Genomic DNA, 23982 nt, shown 5'->3' with positions numbered 1-23982 from the left:
ATACAAACTATTTTTTTCACTAATTGGTTACGAAAAAAAAAACAGTTCGGAGAAAGCGACGTCTTATTAAGTTGCGTGTTTTGCGTTTTTATTCACCATTATTTTCATACTTTTAATTTATTTTAAATATTATGTTAGCATTTAATAAATGTCAAAGAAATGGTTTAAAGGTCAAAGAGCGGATATAATTTTATTAAAATCGTAAGAGCTGAATCAGACAAACACAGGTTTGTCTGATTCAGCTCTTAATTAATTAGACAAACAAGCTATCAAAAATTAGTAAATATGGTACATGATTAAAAAAGCTTGCATCGTGAGTTCCATAAAAACTTTTTTTAATCTGGCTAGTGAAATATTTTTTTTTGCAAACGGTAAGCAGAATAGTTAATCAAGTGGGATTTAAAGGTTTCAAAGCTAAGAAAAAATAAAAAAACCTCATCAAATAGTTTGTTTATCTAATAAAATAATAAGATTTTTAATAGGTTTAAGTAACTCCTATTTATTAAATAATAAAAATAAGCGTTTTTAAATCACCTTTTTCGTTTTTTATTTACATTTTCTCGAATTATTATTAATTTAACAAATTTACTAGCGTGTCCCATTAGTTTGCCAAGCATGGTAAGGATTTTTACCTCCGTTTATTTTTCAGTAAACCTCGATTGGTAAGCCTCGAAATTTAAGATTTCATGTCAGATATAAATATTTTACTTTTATAGAAAGCAAATGCACGGAAGCTATTTTTGATATTCTCACTCAGGTGAAAATTATTATTGAGGCACTTAGTCGCAGAAAGGTAATACATTTTTAATGTAAAATATATACATTCTCCACTACTAGTACAAATACTTAAATAGTTTTTAATACAAAATAAATAAGTTATTGCATTTTTTATATGCAATAATTGATAATTACTTATTACGTCATACTATTGCAGTGCTTTATATTTATTCCTAATTTTCTTATTTACATCTGATAGATAATGAGCATATACATCGCTTTAAAAAATCTCGAGTGTAGACCGGCAGTTTTATCTAATTTTTTTTATATTTAAATATGTAAATTGACCAGAACGATTCACAGTGGTATAAGTCAGTGACTAGTATTTGAAAGACCTGGTTTTAAATCATATATGTACCCCACGGAAGAATAAAAAATAGCCTAGTTCCTGCATAGTCATATCTATTCATTATAATTTAAATAAATGAGTTTGACTTACAGAATTTAATTTCAGTGCGCCTCACAATTTACATAGTAGTTGTTGATTGTGTATACCCGGTTGTAGCGCATTAGTAAAGTTACTGAATATTTAATATTTAAAAAGACATGATATATATAATATAAAATTAATTACTAAATCTTTGATTTTCTATACGTAACAATAATACCTCGGCGTATGTTTTTCTTAGCAACGGATATTTTGTTGATTGGATATGCAGGAAGGAAAAATAACAAAAGATAAAATATACGTTAATCAAATAAATACGATTTTATAGACTTACTTCGTATCCTTGCTTCATGGCCATCGCGTTCCGTGGCCGGGGCCACCCCGAATATTCGAGGCCATCTTTGTGTTGGCCGCATTGCTGAAACGAACGAAACCAAGATTATATTATATGAGGACACACACACATACAAAAAAGGACAGATTTAATTTAAACCTACGTTTACGGGCTGTGTCCGCGTTTACGTTCACGTAAAACGTGTGAATCGCCCGCGCCAATCGTAAATCGCGCTTTTACTGCATATGAGGCGAAAAAATGTACGAAACGACGACTTTCCTAAAAGTGTCTAATATCCGACAAACATCCCACCGAATACCATTTTCACGGGTAAGGCGACCATAACGTGAACGTAGTATTTGATAGGCGATTGCGCTTTGCGTATATTCGGATATGTTAAACGATTATACAATAATATAATGTTATGTTAAATTTGTGTAGAATAAATTAAAATCCGACTCCGACTCTTACCCAAATATAGTCTAATATAATAAGCATATTTAAAATTCGCTTATTTTATAAAGCACTGCCATTATAATATTTTTGTGATAAGGTTGTATTTCTGATATTTTTTTATAATATTGGTCAATGCTGTATATGCAAGAAAAAGACGATACAGAAATCCAGTAATGGGGTATAACTGAATGTGACGAAATACCGCATTTTAAAATTAAGACAACGCTGATTATCACAGTTAAAATAGACTTAAAATAATAGTGATAAAAATGCTCTTAATAAACCCTAACTTAATGGCAAATATCATGCAGTAGATAGGTATAATATAATGTGTACAATTTACTGAGTTGTCAATTTTTATAATATCGTTCCTATGATAATTCGCAAAAATAAAAATATAATAAGAAATTATTTTTTTATTAATAATAAAACGAAACACATTAAGAACTAAATTATGGTAATTACACAAGAAAAAAATACACAGCAAAAATTATGCAATAAAAAATTACACGTAGATAAAAATAAACATTACAGTTGATAAAATTACACAGCAAAAAATACACAAGAAAGTTATTACTCATGGAAAGAATTACACAAGAAAAAAATACAAACGCAATAAATTTTACATTGTTGTAATTTTACATTCTTCAGAAACATGTTTTACTATTTCGTTGTGCATAAAAAAAATCAAAAGCAAAACCAGATGTGCCATTTTCTATAAATATATTCTATTGGTAATAAAAAGTCATTTTATATAAAAATATATACTTTTAAATAATAAACAATAAATTAGTAATTTACATTGAAATGAAACACTGTCATTGATTTAATGTTTTGTATTTAAATTATTTTTTGGCTTTATTAATAATGACTTTTGCTTTTATATATTTTTTGTAATTAATATAAAATGTAACATACAAATGTAAATTTAATTTTTATATTTAAAAAACATATTTAAGTTAGAAATTCGCATTTTTGGTTCCACTTTCGATATGTTTTATGCACACGGAAAAAATAAACATGTTACTAAAAAATGTGAAATTATTGCAGTGTGAAATTTATTGCGTTTGTAATTTTTTTCCTGCGTAATTCTTTTTATGTATATTTTTTTCCTTGTGTAATTTCATTCTTACGAACAACAGCTAATTTATGATATTAAATATAGCGTAGAGATTGGGACTTCGTTATAGGAATACTACGTTATAGGGGACTATGAACTAATACAAAATTTGAGATTAGGTTCTCTCAACTATATTTTGTGAATTTAATGAAATCAGCAAATCAAACTTTTTTACCATTTTTACGTATTAAATAACCTTGTATTTAGTTTGTAAACAAGAGCACGTGCCTTATTATTGCGACACGAGCGCGAAGAATGTCCTAGATTTTGCGAGTGCCAGGAGAGTCAAACGCAACAGTTTTTCGAGCTATTTTTTTGAAATGCGTTACCCTGTAATTAATAAATAATAAAAAATAAATAAAAATTATCAAGCTTTTTCTGCAGTATATTTTATTTTAGGATATTAATAAAAAAATATTAATTAAATTAAAAACAAGCAATAAACAGGATAATTTTCTTTATTGTCTTCTGTATGCCCTTCTCGAATTTTATAATATGATGTTTGACATTTTTTAAATTGTTTTTTAATTTAATAGATCACTATGTGGAACAATCGTATTGAATAAATTATTATATTAACTTGGGTTTTGCATTTAAATTTTTGAATAAAAAAATAGCTTGGTTTAGAAAGATTACGTATTATTTTAAATGCACTAAAATTTGAATGATGGGTATTAAGGGTTTTATAACATATATTTAAATATATTTTATAATTTATTAATACTTTTTTAGATTAGTAATAGATATGTATTACATGATTAAATAGTTTTATAAAAAATAGAATGGTTGAAATCTCTTTAAAAGTGTATACATAATGCATTTAAAAATGTGTACATTGATTTGCTTGATCATAATTTTTCCATAGCCATACAAAAATAAATATTTTCTTACTGTATTGTGATGAATATCCCTAGAATGTTATAGCGCGGCGGCTATAACAAAAACTACGCTATAGGAGGGACTGCCGCAAACGCTATAGGAAACTTCGCTATATGTTGGAACACTTTACTGTACTTTTTCTCTTTTTTCTTTGCGTTTAATTTTATATGTATGTTTTTTGATTTTTTGTTAGGTTTTTTTAATAATAAAAAAAATCACAACGGTTGTTAAATATTAATAATTTTAATTTGAAATTTGCGATATCTTTACTTATATAAAATTAAGTATTGTAATTGCTGTATATTTATATATAATATACTAAAATTTGTATTTATTTATTATATCATATGTCTTTAAATAAATGTTTATAAGCAGCATTTTTATCTTTATTGTATATAGGGCAACAAGAAGTAAATCGATACTGGAAATAAATGTATATATTGCTTTTTATACAGGTCTCTTTTTTATGCGTATCATTAGACTGGCAAATGTAGTCAATTATTCTTGAAAAAACCCTGGGATGCGTTTTTTATGGACACAGCGATGTTAAATTATTTTACATGGTATAAAACATTAAATATTTGCTTTTTATTAATACTCTTTTAAAATTATAATAATATGAACATTAAAAAATCTATGAGCAAAATAAATAATTTTAATTTAATTGATTTCTAATACATTTAATAAAAATAATATATGTTTTATTTAGTATAACATATGTGGTTATTAAACACAGCGCTATTAAAATAGACTTTGCATACTTAAGCAACGAAATAGCTGCCCGTTATCGAATTCTGATCGAATGAAGACAAGAAAACACACAGGATATCCAATTTGGATTGACATGTAGAAGTTCGGCTGTGTTTTGGCATTAAGCTGACATTCTGAATTTCATTTCGCTGCCAATTTAAATAACAGATGCACTTTTTTACATATGCAATGGGCATTTTTTGTGGGAATCGTGCCAACGCGTATACAATGCAAAAGCATACAAATACCTATTGCTTATATAGATCAATGCTTTTTGTAACGTATTTAAGATATAGTAAAAAACATCGGACTGGTATGAAGATTTTATAAATAGAGATATATCGTCATGCCAAGGGACAAAATAGCTTTGCCGCAGGACAAAGCATGTCGGTGACAAATAGCCGCAGGACCGTTAGCGAGTTTTTGAAATGGGAGGGTGAGTTCTAAATTGAGTTAGGATCAGACCATCGTATCTCTGGCGTGATACAAAAGTTTAAGGAATCATAAGTAAATTTAATCAGAAGTGCATATTTGCAAGCAGTTAAAATCAGCGACATCGTTCATAACCTTTTAGCATTTGAGACGCATAAAATTTTAGTACAACCCCATCAAAACGAATAGCTCTAATCCCTTGGAGGGATTATTAGTTAAGCGTTGATACGAGCCCTTGTGTTAACCCTCAAGTTAACCCTTGAATGGGCGTATCGTTTAATGCGACCAGTGTCACAATCACCGACAGTGCTCCGACACCCCTTGGCAAGGGTTTTTGGGTAAAAACCACCCTCGAGTCTCGCCTGACACTGATGTGAAATTATTTCAATAATTTCGCAATAGGCATAAATATGAAATGAGAGCGTTTTAATATTTTAAAGATTTGTTAGCAAGGGTGTTTGGTCAATGTACAGTATGCCTGAAAAACATAAACGAGGTTTATTGTTTAATACTGATTTTTGTCATTTTTTAATAATAAAAAAATGCTAAGGCTATATATGTATGAATGTTCTTTTATTTTTATGCCGCTTTCTTTATATTTTTTTTATCATACATAAGGTGCTTTAAATTTTTGGTTAGTATTTTGGTTATTATGGTTACTTCCATTCATATATTAATATTTTTTTTATAGCAAATTTTTTTACTGTTTTTATATGATTTAATTTGTGTCCATTAATAAGTAAAAATTAATCTAAATAAAGGATCACTTTTAAAATATTAAATATACGCGGGCCGGAAGAGGGGAGGGGAGAGGGCTCATTTTCTTTGAGGGGTCCGACTCATAAAAAAATTCATAGCAAGAATATACGTATAAAAACCTACCTCAAACTACTGTTGTTTTAGATGTATGTATTGAAGTATTTTAGGTATAAGTTCCTTCAGCTCTTTTTATACATATAATAAATAAAAGGAATGCATTTGATGATGTAACCATCTGTTTCGATTCAGCACGATCTGATGATTCTGAGCATTTTTATATTTATTTTGCTGAAATTGTATATTTAAAAATATATCTACTTTTTTTTATATTAAAAAATATTATTTTATTTGCCAAACTGTGATGTTAATTTTACTGTAATATTTAATTATTTTAATAATCATACAATAGTAATTTAATACGATGTTACAAAAAAAATATGTACATAAAACGAGAGACAAAAATGCCTAAGTAAATATATTGTGTATATTTGCAATTGAACTGGGTTGCATTGGCGCTGGTGTAAAAAACAGATATTTCTTCTGAATTTTGACATTAAATATGCCATTCTGTTAACATATATAAAATATATGTATATATTTATCACAGGTACAGTATACAGAAATGACTTAGCCTTTTTACGCATCTAGAGAACACAAAAGTGAATCAGCATTTTCAGAAGTATTCGAAGACGTTAATTACTTTATTTAATCAAGTGGTTAATTGGAATTCTAAAATTTTGTTTGCAGTATATTCGACGAGTATGTACATACATTTAGATATTCTGTATTATAATATATACTATATGTGTCTGTGTGTGTAGTATATTCATTTAAGATGCGAGGGGGATGGGAATTGCCGAGGACACATTTTCCGGATGAGGTATTAGTCATTCGGATCGTTTGTAACTAGCTGCTTGGGGATAGATTGTTTGTGGAATTCAGTGGAGGTAAGTATACGAGGGTGTAGGAAAAACGTCTTGCGGTTAGGGAGGCTGTTGTTGCTGAGAAATACGGAAGCTCAGAAAGAAAAGACAAAAGGAAAGAGTCGTGGCAATATATAAAAGAAAACGCCGTGGGAAAAAATCGCTATGGTTTTCAAATGCAATTTCGATACATACATACGTAGGTATCTTAAAACGTTGCACTTGAATTCATAGTGATGTAACTCAAATGGTATGTATGACTTTACGTTATAGAGTACTATATTTTAATTTTTTATTATAAAGTATATGTAACACCACTTCTGAGTAAAAATGGCAAATTTATAGAAAACTAACTATTAAAATTTTATCAGTAAAAAGAACAGGGGCTTAAAATATATGTAACTATAATTTAAAACACGTTTTTGAATCATTTTTACAAAGTCGATACTTATAAAGTTTCTTTACACATAAGGCGTTTATTTAATTTAAATATTTGCAGGGTGTGGTTGTAACTTATACATTAAAATAATACAAATAAATTGTGGAAGTTTGCCTACTGATTGATTATAAAATGATTGCAATCTTATTTTTGTGTTTAAATTATTTATTGCTATTTTTTTATATTAAAGAAAATGGAATAAAGCACATCAAAACCGAATTTTGCCCAATAGGAGAGCGCAAAAAACAATTATCCCTTCTCAGAAGTCAAAAATCCACGTCAAAAGCAATAAAATCGTGCCGTCGCCGTTGCAGTGGGAACGCTCGTTACCGAGCGTTCCCACTGCAACGGCGCCGACACGATTTTATTACTTTTGACGTGAATTTTTGCCTTCTGAGAAGTGATAATTGTTTTTGCGCTCTCCTATTGACCAAAATTCAGTTTAAAAATACTTTGATCAGCCCTCATATATTATAAGTTCATAGTAATATCGCTAAGGATAGATAACATATTTTAAAAATATGGTGCAATATCAAAATGCAGACCAACTGTGGAGCAATATGTGAGATGCGATGTCTGTCTGTACTTATTCTTCCGCTTATTTTACCCCGAGTGATTGGCTTAGTTTATATTTTCTTTAAAACTATAATTAGTCATAGATCTTTCATTAAATTAGGTTTGGGTTTTAACAGCAATTGGACGTTTCGCAACTGTCAAATTGATTTTTATAGAAATTTTAGAGCAGTATATTAGCGCCTATCAGTTAAATTATATATTTGCTAGTAAAAATATATATCTACTAGTGAAAATCTATTGAGAGTTAACTAGTGAAAATATAACTTTAGCACAGTTTATCATTATTTGAGGTCGGATTTCACTTTTTTATGAATATATTTTTTCTATGATTTTTCTAGAGCTCTAGAAAAAGACCCTGGGAATTTATCTCTTCTCCTCCCCCCCTCTTGGCAGGCCTGGTATTGAGTATTAAAATAATAAATAAATTATATAAAAAAACTAACGATTTATTAAGATTATTTAGACCATTGAAAATAAATGCTATTGAAATACTTTCTGTACAATTTAATAAAAATGTAATATAAAACGTTAAAGAACATGTTTAATACTGTTAATATAAGTAAATATTTTTCCATGTATTCATATGGTAAAATCTATTATTATTTCAATGCCTTCAAAGTATGACATAACGTATTATTTCACATCCGACGGTTGTTTGTTCTGGCTCGTTTGTCAAAATGAAATACGCGAGCTCTGATAAAATAATAAAATAACGCAAAAAAAAACTCGCCACCGTCAAAAAGCTGAGTTTGTTTTTTTGCCACTGTGCCACGGCGTCCGCAAACTTCTCACCGGGACCAAAGTATACAAAACTTACCGTGGAAAAACACGCAAAATGGAATTCTCTACCTTTCTCATTATTCTCGTTGTTTGTAGCGCCACGGGGCTACATTTGCCATTTGACACAAAGAGGTGTTGATAAAAATTTTGTTCTCCACCTTTGTTATTTCGGGCGAGGCAGCAGATCGATCTTCATACATAGTAATTGCTCGCTCGAGATGAAAAATTTAAATGTACTGCGATACTTGGGTAGTTTATTATGGAGCAAATTAAGGGCAGCCTTGGTTAAGCAGAGCCTTGACTCCATTATGCTAGTTTTCTCAGTCATTTTTATTTCATAATTTATACAGATAATAAAAGTAAAATGTCTGTCTGTGGCCCGTTTTATATTGACGCTTATTCTTGTTGAAGTACTGTTTGTATAAAAAAATAATATAAAAATTTTAAATACTTTTTTACAAATAAAAAAGTAGATAATAATTATAAAATCGTATAGAAGTTTACACTTGAAACATTTTTGCGTCATATTATTGTACTGCTTCATGTTTTTCTTTTCTTAATTTATTTTTCATATCTGATGGATGATTAACGTAAATTTTGAGTCAACTAATATTGAGATCTGACTGACTGTTTTATGTAATATAATTTATATGTTGTATCACATTAATACACCTAAAAGATCTGTGCCTAAATTCTCTTATATGGACTCGCATGAAAATAAATGAATATGCTATATGTATAATTTCTATAGTCCAGCACAAATTATGTTTTCCTAGATTTTCTCATTCTCATGAATAAATACTGTAAAACATAATTGCAATAAAAACGATCTAATAATAGTATTTATAGTTAATACTAAAATATATATATGACTGTCTTAGCGACTTTTCAGTCTGGTGTTTTAATTAGTGGTTGTTGATTGTGTTTACAATGTATTAATTATTATATTGCGATGAATATTTTATAAAATAAATAATATGATAATGCTTTATTAAAAAATATTATTTTACTTTTACATAAATATAAGAGTTTTTCATATGTATTTCCTTTAATATATATGTATATATAGATATATAGTACACATTCATAAAAATATCTCTTGGCACAAAAAAATAAATTTACAGCCATACAGTCGCATCGTATAATGTATGGATATATCACGCGCGTTAGAAAAAAAGCCTTTGACGACAGTGCGATTCAAAATAATTGGTTACGTAGATGAAAGTACTGGTTTTTACATTGATTGGATATTTTGACACAATTGATAATATAAAGAACCATTTTATTATTTCTAAAAATCTTAACACAGCGAAATAGTGTGTTTCTTGTGAATAAAGCATTTCTTTTATATAAAATTAAAATTGTATAAATATTTTTTTAAGGTTTACAATCACTGCGCTTTTTATAACGCTACATAAGTAAAGGCTGGTTCATGCCTTATATGAATACTTCTTAGAAGATTTTATTAGGGAAATGGGAATCATAAAAAAAAAATTTATAAATTTTTACTTCGCCTTATTTTTGCTTAAATATTAAAATAAGATACATAAAAAAACCTTTCCAAAGGTGCTCGTGCTATATATTTAAAAAGATACCTACTTTCTCGGAAGATTGAAAATATTTGAATGAGCAAATTTTTTTTGTGATTTTCTATTTTTATAACCAGCCGGCGGCTTTATCTTTGCTTTGGTGATCTAAGAACCCGCTCTGATAAGACAAAAATACGCAAAATACGAAACGATATAATGCAATTTTTATCTTTCAAAAATCCAAAAAAGTTTTTTTTTTATATATTGTTTTTGTAAAGTAGCTATTATTGTCAATTGTTTCACGATTGTGATTGACACCCGAAGGTATTATACGTTCATTTTTTTGTTAAAACAATTGAAAAATATCAATTCTAAGCTAAACTCAAAATTTCAACGGGAAATTAAAGAGACATTATATAACCAAAGAAACCAGATATTAATAACATTAATTAAATATTTTCAAAATCCAGAACCATTCACAAGTAAAAAAAAACGACTTCTTTAGTTAATCTTCAAAAGAAAAAATATGTAAAATGGGGAAAGAGATTATTCGCAAATTATTTAAGCACTCTTGCAACTTCATTAGAATCCATTGAATAAATTAAAAATTTATCATTGACGCGATAATTAAAGAAATAAATTTCTTTCAGCCTTACAGAGAGTAGTATAAACCAACATCTTACGGATTAATAAAGAAAGAATTCAAAACATTTGAATCGACAGGCAAGAGAACGAATAATTTACAGTGCCTATTTGGAGCCTTGTTGTCGACTCAACCATTTTTTCGAAATCATTTGCTTTGTTATTAAATTGCCTATTGATGTTTCTCACAATGTGCTTAACACTACCAGCTACATCAATCATTTACAACCTTTTTTTGCAGCATTATTAAATATATTTATTTTCTAAGTTAATGATTGAGCTATTTGTGAACATACTTAGTACAGACATAATGTCATTGCACAATAAATAATTTAATTCGATAATAAAATAATTCATATCATACAATATATCTACATAAAAAAACGCAATTACCTTCAATGAGAGATTTAGTTATTATGTAAATGATAATAGATTATTTTAGCAAATATTTTTTAAATCTCAGTTATTATCATTAATTAAAAAGCTCAAAGACAATGGGTGCTTTGTATTATTATTTTCTCAAAAATAATATTTATATTGTCAAAATAATGCAAGCGGTTATTTAATGAATATGAGATTATATATTACTCTTAATATGAAGGAATGGAAATGTTACATATTTCTGTAGGGTGTGATTCAATACGATTCTCTACAGATAAAAAATAATTCAAAACGCTAATGAGCCACTAGATTACCAGTACAATAATAATTGAAAGCGGAACTATTATTTAACTCTTTTAAGACAATTAGTTTTGATACATTTTCAACACACACCCCAACTTTATGCGCCGACGCTGCGATATATGCGTTTTTTCTATACCGATTCTAGATGTAGCAAATATAATTTCTAAAGTTCTGTTGAAGTTTTTCATGATAATACTTTGACAAGTATAGAAACTTATTTTCTGAATAATCTAATATCCCTACAGGAGTACCACAAGGATACAAATTGGGCCCATCACTGTTTCTATGGTTCATTTATGACATAGAAACATATAAATCGCTCAATTTTTTTGATTTTATCGGATGATTTAAACATTTTCAAGAGAGGATAATAAAATAATTTACACTCTATTTTGATTTAAAAGCATGACATTCGAAGTTAATTTTTCTGGTATTTAAACTGATATAATAAATATTCACAAAAAAAAACAAAACAACAATGTAAAGCAATGGGAGCACCACATACAGCCATATCTCGCAGCTCCTTAACCTGACAGGCCGCTCCAATATAACACATACTTTGAAATGATAAATATATTTTTAGACCAGTTGGTCATAGTTTACCTACCCCAGGGTTTAAACCCTGTGAGATAGCAATGTACGTAGACGTTCTGAGATTATACCTTAAAACTTTTGTATCAATGATTTGTTAGTAGGTATTTCGGATGATTTTGACGACACTTAAAATATTGGTATATAATATTTTTGTATGAAAAATTGTGCGAAATGAAATAAATATATAGCTACACATATGTGGATACATAGCGCGTGAAGGAAAACACTTATTATTCGAGCCCTTGACGACAGCGATACAAACCAGAAAGAGTACATTAGTATGCCTATTCTTACATTGCGAGATCGTTTTTTTATTTGGTAATTTTGGTATGTGTGCCAAAGACTTGGACCATGATTTGAACGACCCTTAACAATATGTGCTTAGTATAGGTTTATGTGAAATTCTCTTGACACAGTGAAACAAATACACATCCATACACTCATATGCTATCATGTATAGTTACATCACGCGCATAGGAGAGAACACTTGTTATTCGAGCCTTTGACGATATTCCGATACAAAATTGAATGCCTACACACATACAAACACACAGGCATACATTTAAATACAAAAACAACGTACCGTTCGAGTTGAAAGCCCGCATACGTGTTCGCGATCATGCTTTATTCCCCAATCAATACCAATTTCGGCAATGGATGTTGCGGCACCGCGAGTCCCACTGACATATTACGAGATATCGCATAATACCCCCCTGCCGAGGGAAAAGAAGCCGAAATAAAAATATAGTATATAGTGTGGAAGCGTTCAGACGGTGTCTGGAGACAGGGACGAGAGCAAGCCTCAGCCGAGAAGGGCTGAGAAGGACGCGTAGAGGCGCCGCGACGACCTTGCCGTCGCCATAGCGACGAGACGACCTCCCCACTACGCCACCCAGCGGCACCCCCTCGGGAAATTCCCTCTCGTCCCTGTCCCCCGCTTCGAGTCTTTCTTGTGTGTGGTAAGTATAAGGTTACGACGGCCCTTTGCGTCACCGCTCCATGGATGGCTTATCTGCATGGTATGAGCTATTTTTGAGATGCGCAGGTGTATGTAGGTCAACTCGATGCGATAAAGATATTTTATAATAACATTGTTCATTCTATATATGAAACTGTTAGCTAAAAAAGCGATAAGATAAGATACACATTTAAATAACTAGCATAATATTTGCAGAAAAATCAATAAAAAGCATAATAAACCAAATATATATACAAAAGTGTTGAGATTAACATAATTGCTTTTATGGAAGTTTCAAGCACCTGCACAATTTGTTATATATTAAAGGTAATTTTAAAAACTATTTCAAGCAAACAAGAGAAGAAATAAAAAGCTACGGACAGATTTTTCACAACAATGGAAGAGAGCTATCGTGACTAAGCAATTGCACAGACCACCTAATTGCACATTCGTCCTGTGACGTCCTGTGACCGCCGAAAACTATTTATTGTAAAGGATGCGCGCTAGAAAATACATTCTACTCTGTGTATTATAATATTATTTCGACAATCTAAATCATTTCTGTATTTAAGCGTGAAAACATTTCGTGGGTGTGTCAAAGAAGCGATGCATCTGGCTTGCAAATATCCTCAACTGCGATTCGCCAGAGCTGTCTCGAACAATAATTACAAAAAATGTGACACTTGGTCATAAAAGCAGAAGAGAGACTAGAGATAAATTATTATGCTTACTCAGTTGATACAGATTTACCTCGTTGTAACGCATTGGGCTTACGCCTGTCAGGTTACAACGGATGATTTAATACAAAACAGAAAAAGGATTGGTACATTGTAGAGAGAATCGCGAGAACACGTCACTTTAATCCCAGCCGCTCTATAGAAATCATAGCCGACAATAATACAACTCGACACGCCACCAAAGACTGCCTTTTCAATTTTACAGTCTCACAGCAGCATCTACATTTCTCTTTATATATGTGGTAATTTATATACGTTTATAAAATAAAATACAACCAGCTATTTCGACGGCCGTAAGTCACGCTCCAAAGCTCGAAACTTTTATTATTACTTTGCCAAAATTAAATAAATTTAGGCAGCACTTCTACACAGCGAAAACAAGCAAATATTATACAACACATTCGTCAAAATATTGAAAAAAATATATTAACACATTAAAATATTATCAATAAAATCCGCATAAACGGTATCAATATTTTAAAAACCGGAATTGTGACCTTGACAGGGTTAAATTATGTCATATAAATAAAAAAGGCAAAAGTCACATTACTATTTTAAAATCAGCTTTAAGCTTTATTTTTTTAAATATATTATAAAAACGTTTATTGCGAAAAACTTATTGAGTTTTACTTTGAACATCAGCTTTTTATTGTATTGTACGTGACATTTTCATCAAAGTACTTATCATTAAATATCATCAAGATTGGCCTTGGTTAGGAGTTTTTTTAAAACACATGGAAGTTGAAAAAGAACCAGAAACATCCACATGAGGTTCTTAAAGCTTGAAACTAGTTATACTCTGAGACGCATACAAAGTGACTTTAAGATGATTCCATATAAGATCAAATTGGTATAGGTATTTTAAAATAATATTATACAAATTCTGATGGCTAGCACGTATCCACGATCATTTAGCTTAAAAGTATTAGTAAATATATTTATATGGGGGTCATGGGGGTCATCAGATAATAATTTATATATGTAAAAAACCATATCACGTAGAATGTAATATAAAATTGAAATAAAATAATATATAAAATACAAAAAGCTATCTGATTTTTAAATAGTGACTAAGTTTGTCATATAAAAATGTTTTTAGTGATAGCTATGATAAACTGGCAAAAAAATAAGGGATTATGTGTGTAATTATTATTTATATAATTGCCATTATAAAGCATTAGGGAATTCTGTCAAGTCATGATGATAAAAAATCGGGATTACATTCAATGAAAGATTTAGTTATTGCTTAAATGATAACAGATTATTTAATGTTATTTAACTAAAACTTAAGCCTACACAATGCCAAAATCAATAAATAACTCTTCAAATAATAAAATAAAATCTTCAAATCTTGGTTTTATCTTGAGAAATGCGCGATACTTTACAAATATTGTACACTCTTTATGATGCCTTAGTCCACCGCATACTAAAAGCTGGTTTTATTATATGTTTTTCAGGCGTAACAAGTCAGTCGAAATAGCGTAAATTAATTTTTTATATATACTTGATTATCCGTTTCTATTTCACAGTGCTTTAATTCTGCGATCGCTGTAATACGTTTTGTTGTCAACTCGCGTAAATTATTATATTATTAAACTCTTGTAAATTGCTCAAAATCATAGTTGACCACCTCCAAATATGGGCCCCGGAGGGAAGTCATAGTTCTTGGTCGCGTCCACTGTTCTTCACTGTAGAGGCTTAGATTGGAGCACTTGCCAACTCTTCTCTGACAATGGCCGCCACAGAGATTTTGATATTTTCTCGTGCTCATACAGGGAGTTGGTTCATTTCGTGTGGGATAATGCACCCCTGTTGAGATTATTTGTCACGTTTTTATGTTTGTATAAATATATGTTTTAAAATTTATTATTATAAATAATATTTTTTATAAATAATTAAATAATCTAAATTTTTGTTGTAGATAACTCCTCGTGCGGCATGCGATTTTAATACATGTAGTGTAATTCGTCGTTATTTAAACAACAGATTTTTTTATTAATAACATATTTTTCTCTTTATAGTATATTTATTTTATTACAATTTTTATTTATTTAAAAAAAATATAATTTTATATTATATAAAAATATTTTTAAGCAATGCTTAAATATTTATACCGTTTACGTTTAATTTATTTTAATAAATTATTAGGTTAGGTTATAAATATAAAATATGGTTGGTTTATATCTATTTTATGTACTCTCCTATGACTTTTTACAAGTACGATATTTTATGTAAATGTATTTTAATGTATATACATATATTAATTTCAATGTGTTTTTGTTGGCAAAAAATTGAATACAATATACTTTTTATATTTATTGTTATTTTTTAAGTTATATAAATGTATTAAATGTATCGAATTATAGCATATTATACATTAAATAAATTTTAAACCAAATATATTTATAAGTTTCTGTGTTATACATAATTTTCTGATCATTGTGTATATAGGCCAAATTGATAACTAATGTGCTAAACTTAAGTTTATATATTCATAAAAAATATTATCTAGGTCAAATTTAGATCATATAGAATATGTATAAAGATAATTTGAAATATGCAGTATTTTCAGTACAGTACTTTAAAGCTAACATATTTTATATAAGAAAAGAACGCTTCAGTTTAATTTACTTTTAATAACATCCGCAATATACCGTATATGAAGTTTATATATTTATACATACATACATATAAATGTTTATATATAAATTAAGCAAAGCTTTGTACGCAATTCAGGTAGGTGTTTGTACTGAAAATTTTTCAAACCGAGCTCCTCAATAAATCATTCGAGGTCACTCGTTTTCGGGGTAGCAACACACGAAAAAATTAGCCGTCAAAACACAGCGCGGCAGGCGCTTTACAGCAACTACCCCAACCAAACCCCGACCTGTGCGCGCTGTGGAGTAGGAGGAGGTGGCAGTGAGGCGGGCAACGTGTTGTCTGGGAACGGGGTAGGTGTTTTTCCACGCGCATCCCATACTCCGCGAAAATCCATAAAAAGGCAACGGTTTTTCCTCTTTTTACAGAAACGAATATTTCCCAACCCATTCGCGGGCCACCCCCCCTACATCACCCACACCCACTCCGAGAAGCACAACCGTCGCGCTCACCCCCATCCCACGTTCCTTTCCATCATACATATACGCACACCGAGACATTGTTTGTCTGTGTTTGTGAATATCCATATATATACACTCATACCAAGCTACGACATAGCCACATGTGGTTTTTCTCACGACACGGAAAAATGTTAAAAAAACACTGTCTACCTAGTATTATATAATACATCTAAAAAATTTAATATAATTCTTTGTTTTAAAAAATTGCACGCCCCTGGCTTACTTAGTATTGTTAATTTGCAAAGCAAACATTTATAAAATGTTTTTTTTCTAAATGCTCGTAAGTGATTGCGAGTGCAATTTTCTTTTTTGTTTTATTAGAATTATATTATATATCCCTGACCCAGACAACATATAAAATCGTAGAGCTATATGTATAATATATGTAGCGGTGTATACACGCGAGTTTCCGAAGATTGCCGATTCTATACGAAATAGAAGGCAGTGGCGTCTCTACATAAGTATAAAATATTTTATATTTTCATAAAAAATACAGTAGTCATGATTTTTAATATTATTTTATTTTCATAACAGCAATAAGAGTTATAAAAAAATGTTATATACTAAAAATTGCCACTCTTATCATAAACTTATATTTGGACTGTGAATTAGAGATTTTTTTATATATTAAAAGTTTATTTGAAAGTAAAGAATGTTTAAAAGTTATATGTAACAACTAACTATTCGAATTAAAAATTACCTTTTGACATTTATTGCATTTAAGTTTATTAAATCGCGCTGCGTTTTTTCTTAATAGCTTTACAAATAGTTAACATATAAAAACATAATATATAATATAATTTTTAATATATTCATTGTTAGTATATGATATTTTTGTGGGTGCAGTGGAATGCTAAATACACAAAATCTTGAACACAAAGCGCAAAATAAAGTGTTTTTTTTTAGAGTTATAGAATTTTAAATTAAATAAAAACCATTAAAATATTGGTAATGGCCATGGTAATAACTTTATTGGAAAGATAATTTTATGCTAATAATTTAAGATATTTGGGCGCCGTGACTGCTTCGAATAAAGCGCAATCTGGATGTCAAAATTTCGAGCAAGTGGGGCCTGGGCCGTACATCGGCAATAACGCGGCGACTGTTGGCTTCCGATTCGTTCATTGTCTCTGGTTTATCGCTGTAGAGTAGCGATTTTACACATCCCCACAGAAAATAATCCAAAGGTGTTAAATCACACGATCTTGGAGGCACAGATCCGTTACGATAAATTATATGCTCATCAAATGTTCACTTCAATAAATTGACTGTGGCGCGCACTGTGACATGTTGCCAGAGATTCACTTCAATCGTACATTTAGAGTTAAACAAAAAAAGCAATATTATGAATTAAAATAAATAAGAGCTGGAGTCCCACAAGGAAGTGTCCTAGGACCGATGTTATATTTGTTGTACACGTATGATTTACAATTGTAACATTCACGGATGATACAGAAATCTTGGCAGTGAGGAATAAAATAGCGAATACTATGAAAAAAAACAAGCCGCTGATAGTATAACCAATTGAAGCAACAAATAGAAAATAAAGTTAAATTAATTAAACTCGGTACGTATCAACTTCATCAATAGAAATATAACTAATTAATTGAAAATTATCATAAAAGGCAACACTATCCTATTTGGAAATACAGCTAAATAGTATGACTTTGGATAGCTAACTGCGGTGGAAGGAATACATAATTTTTTTTTTTTAATAAAATATAGAAGTTCATGGGAAGAAACTCCAAACTATCAATATAGAATAAAATCAAGATATACAACCAAATTCTGAAATTAGTTTGGTTCTACGGCATACAATTCTGGGATTGTATGCCATAGTTAAAATGATTAAAAAAAATCTGAATACTCCGTGGTATGTTCGCGATCGAGACATACATCGTGATCTAGGTGTTGAAGACGTCGCCAGTGATATAAAACGTTTTGCTTCTAAACATGAAATGAGGCTTCAACAGCACGTCAACATTGAGGCAACAAGCTCCTCAATATAAACAACTTAAAAAGACGGCTAAAGATGATTAAGCTCTATAAACTGGTCTAGTTATCATTATTAGTGATTGTGTATTCTAGAACAGAAAGCTTTTAGACGGCAATGGGTAAACATAGTGTTTTAAAAATAAATTAATTGTTTATCATAAACAAGAACTGTTTTAATTACAATATATATATATATATATATATATATATATATATATATATATATATATATATATATATATATATATATATATATATATATATATATATATATATATATATATATATATATATATATATATATATTATATATACTTCATATCAGATATTTTATTATAAATCCTTGTATTAAGAAAAAAATAAAAATAATTAAAAAAAATTTTCTAGCAAGTTAAGTATCCATAGATTTCAGAAAAACAAAAAAAAATATAAAAAAGTTATGTCATATACTTTGTTTCGCGACGTTTTTCGGTTAAAAGCGGGAGACGAGGACATTTCGTTTATTTACGCCCATTTCTTGTTGTTAATATTTGATAATAGTATAATAACATACCTGATTATAATATATTACATTTTTATTATACGAAGAATTTTAATTCATTCATATTTTTTTGACAACAACAAAACTATTTTACGACAGGAAGTGAATTGATTCACGTGATTAAAAGTGCGGTTGTTGATGTTTAAATTAAATCTATATAAAAATAGCATTATTGAAAAGGAAGCTAGAATATTCAATCTTTTTAGAAAATTAAAAAATCATACACAAAAAAGTATATATTTGACTTATTATGTATATTACAGTGAATATTAGTATATTTATGAAGTTATATTTTCACTGGTATGAATAAAATATCAAGTTAAAATGTATCAAGCAATTAATCTGGTACACGTATTTTAACATAATTCAGTTCACAGAATAATGATCTCACATCGATCGAAAAAATACTAATAATACTAAAATAAATTAAACTAAACCCAAACCTTAACTGTTAAGAGCTAAAAACTAGTTGCGTTTGGTTATTTTGTTTAGGTTAGGTTTGGGTTTACACATCAAATAAGCGTTTCGCAGCTGTCAAATTGAGTTAGAGCAGCACAAAATTTCACTAGCGCCTATCAAATAAATTATATTTTCGCTAGTAGATTTTTAATTTTATTTTTTTATTACAAATCTGACTATCATAACTTGATAGGTTGCCCCAATGTGTCATGATGGTCATTATACAATTCAAGATTAAAAAAATAATAATAAAAAATATTTATAGTGCACACATAAAATATTTGAGCATCATTCTACATAAAATTTTCTAGCTCCGTATAGGATAATTTGTGCAAGAGGACGTTCTGGCCGTAACGGGTCAGAATAAGGGACGTGATCGCGATTTTCTGGATCACTCTAAAATTCGCAGCTGATATTCGCTGAGAAAAAATACTTTAAAAAGTGCTTTATTGAGTAGACGGTACACCTATAATGCAATGAATTGTATCATAACGCTTCTAGCAAAAAGGCTCAAGGATATAAATACGGATACGATCTGTACTTATCTTTTAGAAATATCTTCTTCTTAACATTAATTCTTAACATGTATCTACCTTTGAAAATCTAATAGTATATAATATGATTTCACTGGTAATATAAATTCACTGTAAGATATATATATATATATATATATATATATATATATATATATATATATATATATATATATATATATATATATATATATATATATATATATATATATATATATATATATATATATATATATATATATATATATATATATATAAAACCGGCGATTTAGGCTTCAAGATTTAAAATGTATATATATATATAAATTATGTGTGTGTATTTGAAATAAATTTATGCGACATTTTTCTGAATATCTGATGCAATATCATGTGATACATTAAACGGAATTGTTAAATGGTCCAAAAGCATTGAACGTTCTTTGTGCCCTACGTACATTTATCGTTAAGCGAAAAATAAACTTTTATATATTTTATAGTATACCTATATTATTATTATACATACGTACGTACACCAAGAACGTGTGTCCTTAATCCCATTCGATAACGTAATATTTCACGAGACGCCACATTCTCCGAGGGCACCAACACCGAGACCGATTTTTATGTTCGCCCATATATCGCAATATATATTTTATTATCAAACCGTTCAAGGGAGGTACAGGAACGCCACTATCCCTTATACTACTGCAATTTTTAAAATGCTGCTTTTGGAACCAAAGAATAACTCTTCAGGAAGCAGATGACCTAATATACTTTCATATTTTAAAGCAATATGCAGTCGTAAAAGATGATCCGCGAACTGATGGTATTGAAATTCAGCGAAGAGCGATTTTTACTTGGATGAGTAAAAATCACTGTCCAACTATTTTAAAGTTTTATGATACATTTATTCTATCTCGATTTTTTTACATATTAATTTGAGTATTTTTTACTCTTCAAAACAAAGTTTTTAATTGTTAACTAGTTAAAGATTAAATTTATTGATGTAACTTTTCAGTACTAACTCAATGTAATTGTCCCATTCCGCTTTGATTTGTGTGTTTGTTGCCAAAAGTTATTTCCTTTAATGTTGGAGAATTAAATGTATGTGATGCTGTTACTCACCATCGAGCCATTGATTTTACTGAAAAGGAACTGTTTACGAGAATTGTAGCTTGGCTCAAACTACAAGTGTATGGCAGTTTAAAGAAAATGATATCAATTATGTGAGCCGTAAAGTTTGTCTGCCTTTTAGGCTTGGCCAGGGGGTGCAAATAAGCAAGGGCGGGCACCCTGTTGCAGACATTGACGGATGGATGGTGCTAGAGCCGGTTACCGAGACATGCTAGGAAAAGTGTGAAGAATGAGACTCGCCCGAGGATATGACTCGGGCTGCTATCTGTCAACTGCAATGACATACACCACATATACAGGATGACTAAAAAATACATTTAATATGTACAATATGCTGAAGCTTTATGCATATTTATAAAATTAGCCGTTATAATAATTATTAAAAAATAATTCAAATTAGACATTAATCACCTAGTACACATAACCCTTCAGCGTGCTTCCCTGTCCTAAATAATATAACCGGTTGTTAAATATTTCTAATTGCTCACCGTTGATTTTTCAGCGACAACTATAAATGTATAAAATAAGAACGGATTCTTATATAATATAATACAATCTATAATTTAATTTATTGGGAGTGGTTTTCTATAATATAATAAAACAGCTAAAGACACTTTAGATTAAATTTATCATCAGGTTGTTAGCAGCTTAATGAAGTTGTAGTTTTCAAGTCATTTTCCAAATTTCGCCGCTCCATCTATCCAAGATCATTAAGATCGCCACACACGCTTGTATTTTCCGAGCGATATCACAATTTTTTCCGTCTCATCCACGTAGTTATTAGGAGCGGTACACACATAGGGCGTGTAGCTAATGATACTGCAGGGCTCTACAACCCTTCTTACAAGTAAAATCATTTTTTAATAAATAATTCTGAGTAAATAGCATTTAAAATATATATTGTAAAACGTTTTAACGAATCATAAAATATTTTTTTTTACTAAAAAAATATTTTATTATATTTATAATAAAATGTAAAGCTTAGAATATTAAAGGCGAACTCATCAATTATTTTTTTATTATTACTTTATAATTTTATTTCTTAGACTTTAAAGTAACATAGTAATAAATTGATTCTAAAATATTTATAAAGGGTTATAAAATAAGTTTTTTTTGTATCACAAAATTTGTTGAGTACACCCTTAATATTCATAATTTCTAATATTTATAAATGTATACATTTATAAAAGGTTGACGACGCTATCCAAGTGAAGACATTTGGGGATGACCATCGGACAAACCGGCACATAATTAGCTACCGAACGCATTAGGGGGACACACGCGTCATTTTCGTGCAAGGTAACTTATCACATGGGTGTGTTATATAATAAATTAATTTTAATTCATTTTTAATATCCTAATATATTATATATTTCAATTAAATTCATATAATGTGCTAAAATGTTTTAAAAAAAATTATAATTTTTTCTTTGGTTTAAAGGGGTGAAAGTACATGAGATTTAGTGTCTCGAACTCATGGTGTGTTGCGGCCGAAAGCTCATCTCGCTATACGAAAGAAAACTGAAACGGCCGCCCGGAAGATAAATGAATCGTCTTCAGTAATGACCCAAGAAGACCAACCCCTCGTCCTCCGCGACCTCTTTCACTTCGCCACTTTTTCTTGCCGATGGTGCTGCAGTTTTTGAAATGTATAGGTATAAGATCGTATTTTTAGATTAGAACACTAATGGAAAAACAAACTAGAACACACACATGGAATGAAATATAAAATAATATTTTTGCAAATAAAAAATGTATGACACTGGAGTCAAGATTCAATGTCAATTTTATTTAATGCGTATTATTGTACACATGTAAGATGTTCGAAAGCTGTATCTTTACCTTTTTTAAAAAAACCTTCAGATTTTAATACTGTTCATTCCTAATTTAAATCTGATCTAAGTCCTATCGATATATTAAGAATAGTATTAATTCTAAATATTTTAGCAAAGAAAAATCGCACATATCTGAATAATTCATAGTATGCCCGCCACTCCATTTGTCACCGCAATGTTTGGTTAGATCGTCAGTTTAATATTTATGTTTGCCATTGTGATAGGTGTAATGATGGGTATGGCACACCGGTTGAATGACACATAAACCCCAAATAGGGTTGCGTTTCTATTTACCCAACATGCGCGCCATGGTTGGAGTGTGTCACCCTTTTATGATACATTCCCATGATTCTGGGTCAGAAATATTTAGTGGCTGTATAGGGTCGCTGATCTACATCATGACATTTATTATTAACCAAAAATATAATAATATTGCACCACATGAAGCGTGAGAGCTAGTGTTTAATTGCGTATAGTCGGTAAGAGGAAAAGTTTCGGACTAGTCAAAAGTTTTTTACAACACATCTGTTGCTTTTAACAGTTTTGCGCGAGGAAAACTTTTGATACTAGGGGTGGTTTGAATTAGTCTCATATGGGCAATACTCATAAAATGGGCAAGATTTTTTCAAG

The 23982-nt window shown here is 29.7% G+C and overlaps 1 long non-coding RNA gene across 1 annotated transcript in view; it reads right to left on the bottom strand.

The window, feature by feature from the left end:
- The window catches only part of LOC148232709 (uncharacterized), a 101925-nt gene that overhangs the window by 7008 nt on the left and 70935 nt on the right, over positions 1-23982 (bottom strand). Inside the window, exon 4 of the long non-coding RNA XR_015810475.1 lies at positions 1500-1583. This is a non-coding gene — a long non-coding RNA (uncharacterized LOC148232709). The remainder of the gene's footprint in view (positions 1-1499; positions 1584-23982) is intronic.

Source organism: Plectrocnemia conspersa, unplaced genomic scaffold (genome assembly GCF_051122295.1).
Source record: "Plectrocnemia conspersa isolate PC_06_02 unplaced genomic scaffold, ASM5112229v1 ptg000008l, whole genome shotgun sequence".
In the NCBI taxonomy this organism is placed as follows: domain Eukaryota; kingdom Metazoa; phylum Arthropoda; class Insecta; order Trichoptera; family Polycentropodidae; genus Plectrocnemia; species Plectrocnemia conspersa.
The sequence above is the reverse complement of the archived record's forward strand: the minus strand, read 5'-3'. Positions and strand labels throughout refer to the sequence as shown.